Source organism: Chrysochloris asiatica, unplaced genomic scaffold (genome assembly GCF_000296735.1).
Source record: "Chrysochloris asiatica unplaced genomic scaffold, ChrAsi1.0 scaffold00607, whole genome shotgun sequence".
In the NCBI taxonomy this organism is placed as follows: domain Eukaryota; kingdom Metazoa; phylum Chordata; class Mammalia; order Afrosoricida; family Chrysochloridae; genus Chrysochloris; species Chrysochloris asiatica.
The window spans coordinates 69,042-73,186 of NW_006409125.1; the positions used below are offsets into that span (position 1 = coordinate 69,042).

Consider the following 4,145-nt stretch of genomic DNA (forward strand, 5'->3'; position numbering starts at 1 on the left):
AAAATCTCTCCTGGGGCCCTGTGCCACAAAGGGGGGACCCATTGTGGCCCTACTTAACAATAAGCCCTTCATGTTTAGGGTCCTCCACATGGCCTCTGCCACAAAAGGGTCCAGGCATCCCTAACCCCAACCTCCTCAAAGAAGAAGATAACCAGGGAAAGACTTCCAAATCCATCCTTAGGGGCACAGCCAGCCCCAGGGGAAAAACTTGGCTTCACTGAAGTGTAGAGGGTAATGTGCTAATTGAGGACTGAAGAGCTCAACCCTTGTGCTTCCCAGCTGTCCACCCTCCCTATACTTCAGTTTCCTGGTTAGTACAATGGATTAATGCCTGTTATTGTTAGGCGTCCTCTCATTGTGACTCTGTTTGACAGCACTGCTCCCCAAGATTTCCTATGCTGTCATCTTTGGGGGGGGGCAAATCCCCAGGTTTTGTCTCCCCTGGAGCCTCTGGTGACTAGAAGGTTAGAACCACTAACCTTCCTGCACCACTGCATCACCAGGACTCTGTGCTAATACCTCCTGGGCTTCTAGAGAGCAGTGCAGAAGCTCACATGTCTGAAGACTTCAGAACTGGGCCTTTCATAGAAACATATTTTCTTCACATAAAATCCTTACAGGTAAAAATTATAAAGTGTTCTTTTTCATTGTCACCAAAAATGACGTGTTTAACAAAGAGTAAATGACTACTTCCTCCCTCAAAGAGCCACTCTTGCTTAAATAGAAGCCTTCTTTTAAGTTTTTCTTTCAATCAACTTTTTGTCATCTACAGAAATCATTACTAGTGACTTAATGTAAACCACAGGGAATCCAAAGGACATTTTTACTCTATTATATGAACTTCACTTTCAGGCATGCACTTCCAAGACTTTTGTTTCCAAAGAAGTTTCTTTAAATGAGCAGGCACGCCAGACCTCTCAGTGGGGAAGAGCTCCTGACAGGGAAGTCTAGGTTACAAGGCCATAGAAGAACTGATGTATTTGTATCATGGGATATAACAACAAAAAACAGATCTGTGTTGGAAGAAGTTTAGCCACAGAGCTCCTTTGAAGCCAGAATGGCCAGATTTGGTCTCTCATACTTCAGACATATTATCAGGAGGGACCAGTACCTAGAGAAAGACATCGTGCTCAGTGAAGTGGCAGGTCAGCGAAAAAGAAAGACCACTGAGCAATGGGCTCAAGCGTAACAACAATGTTGAAGATGGTACAGGACCAGCCAGGTTTCATTCTGTTGTGCAAAGGGTCGCTATGAGTTGGTTCTTACATGATGACACCTAACAACAACAGCACTCCTGTAGCAGCCAAGAGGCCTACGCTGAGAAGAAAAGGGAGGGTGGAAAGGATAGAGGGCCTTGGTACTCCCCACCTCACCTTCCACAGACTGCCACTGGAGGGGGCTGCAGGGAGCCAAGAAAGGGCTGGCCAGCTCTCTGACTGCAGGTCTGCCCTCAGTGGCCCCCTTCATTGATATGCCCCCAGAGTCAGGAATGGTTGTTTTTGCTTGGGCACACAGGCTGGTGGAGGTCCCATGCAATGTGTGTGCTTGTGGGGCTTACCAATGCACCACAGTGATCAGGTAAGCAGGAAAAGAGTGAGGCTCAGAGAGGGGCTCCCACAGGTCCCAGAGGTCTCACCTGGAGCTACAGCGTCTGCCCAACAGCCCTGGCCTGCAGTGGGCGGAAGACATGTTTGTAAAAGGAAATGACTAGAAAGGCAGTCTCCACGATGGCCCACTATCAAAGTTTCTCAACTCTCAGGAGAACCAGTGACTCCCTCAGACTTAAGGGAAGAAGTAACCAGAGACTCTTGCAGGTGAGGAGAGATCAAGAGGACTGAGAACCTAGGATTAGAATGGATCAAAGGAGCCACTGCATAGGAGGTCTGGAGAGGACCTTCAATTCTGGAGGTTATAATTGTGGACGAGCAAAATCCAAACTGAAGACATTCCTTACTTGCCGAGACAGAGAGCAATGCTCATAGGTCTGGGGCACTTTTTCGTTTTTATTATTAGTATTTATGAGAACTTCTGTTAAGTGCTTTCTGCACAGTGCCTGGACTGACTACTTCCATCAACCCATTTTACAGATGAGGAAACTGAGACTTGGAGTTCTTTCTATTGCATAAGGCCATGCGGCAACAGATGGGATCTGCACATGTCTCCAGGACGTTTCACGGAAAAGATCAAGACACTGAACTGGGAGATATTCCCAGGCTCACTCTCTAGATCCTGGGCATCTGCATGTTGGTTTATGTTCTGTAGGAGTTGGACTGCTAACTGCAAAGTTGGGGGTTCAAACCCACCAATTGCTGCCATAATGATTTAGGTTCTCGGAAATCCTACAATGGGTTGCTATGAGTCAGGATAAACTCAGAGGCGGGGTTCGGAGTTGAGGAGGATTAGCCCATTTGACCCCACGGCACCATGCAGTGCCGACTCATGACCAGCAGGCAACGCACTGGACGTCGCCTGGGGACCCTCGCTTGACCCCGGGGCTGCAGAGGGGACCCGCCCATCCTTGGGACGGTGAAGCCATCAAGTCCATGTCGCACAGCCCTTGTGAGCGGGCCCACGGGGGCATGGCTCCAGATGCGTCCAGGCCCAGCATCACCCACTGCGGCCCCCTTACTTGGCATAGTAAACCCAGCTGTCCTTGGTGGTTCTCTCCTCCCAGCCCGAAGGCAGCTCTCCTTGCTGTCCGTGTCATCCAGGCCTGCGTATTGCAGAGCTGCCATAGCTGGCTAAGAAGACGTTCTGTCACGGACTCTCTGGGTCACTGGCTGCCAGGTGTCTCCCCCAGAAACTCCCGTTTGAAAGAGCGCCACACGCGTCTTCCGGCGTGCACTGTGCTGCCCAAAGCCATTCAGGCGACTCCGTGGCTTGAATCCTGTCTCCGAAGTTTCAAAGCTGCCAGCGGAAATGATCTGGGACCAGAGGAGAGGCGTAGGCAAAGCTACTATAAGGTCGTGACACCACCACATGGTTAGAAGTAAAAGCTAGAGAATGCAGTTTGATTGTGGAAATGGAGTTTCCTCAAGCTGTGGGCCAATCACTGTCCAAAATTCTACCTTTTGCTGGAAGACCCATAATCCCTTTTGCGTTGCTCTGACCAATCCTGTGGGAGCTTCAGCAATGCAGCATTCTGGGAAATGTAGACTCATTCGCTAAAGAAAGTGAAACAGATGGGGACTATAAAACTAGTAGGTCTGTGGAACAGCAGCCTCTTGTTTTAGGGCTTTGAACAGAAACTTTCCATCACCCAGTCTTGTTTTTATAAATTACTGGAAGAATGTTAAAAATGCAAATTCCCACTCTTTCAGAAACCCAGTATATCTCTCCCTTTTTTCTGAGTGATTCTATTAATAATAAATAACAACCATTTCTCGAGAGTATTCACAGGAATTCACAGACCCTCTCTTTCGTGTACCTGACACCCAAGGGCACTTGAGACTTCATTACTGTGTACTCCCAATTACACTGACAGATAAAATTGCATCTTATGTCTGTACCTGCAAGTGTACTGAAAATGATCCAATGAAGGTTTGTGATACTTCTGGTGCTTAGGGGCGTTCCTTTATCTATCAGCTCTAATTGCAAACAATTCCAGAGTTACAGAGCAGAATCCCACAAGTCCTCTTGGGGCACTGACAAACATCTTGTAAATGTGCAGGGTAACAATTTTTTGTAAAAAGCTGAAGTGTACCTCCAACTTGGCCTTATTTATAGTTTTCCAGAACACTCCTTATTTGGAAGTTGGCATTCAGCCCTGATTTGTAGGGAAATCTCCAGAAAAAAATCTTTAGCAGAAAAAGTGTATAGAAAGATACATTTTAAGCTGAGCTGTGTTGCCTTTTGCCTTTTGAAGTCCTGAGCTTGGTGTTGCTTTGGGATTCCTGCTCTGCATGCTCTTGAGGGGAGAGTTTTGCTTTCCTTTGAAATTGGTCAACTGAAACTTAACTTCATTGACTCAAATTTTTATTGGAACGGGACTGCTACCCCATCTCAAACCTATTGAAACGTGATATTCCCACCAAATCCATGTGCACTGAAATAAGTCATTATTAACCAGAGTATTCCATTTTCTCCTCTCACCCAAGCCCACCTTGGATGGTGGTTGGTAGTGGTTATGTGCTGTGGAGTTGGTT

General features: G+C 47.2%; 2 pseudogenes; both read right to left on the reverse strand.

Annotated features, from left to right (window-relative positions):
* Positions 1 to 2,625: 2,625 nt before the first annotated feature.
* LOC102839203 lies at positions 2,626 to 2,735 on the reverse strand (annotated as a pseudogene).
* A 6-nt stretch (positions 2,736 to 2,741) lies between these two features.
* The window catches only part of LOC102841081, a 37,859-nt pseudogene continuing 36,455 nt past the window's right edge, over positions 2,742 to 4,145 (reverse strand).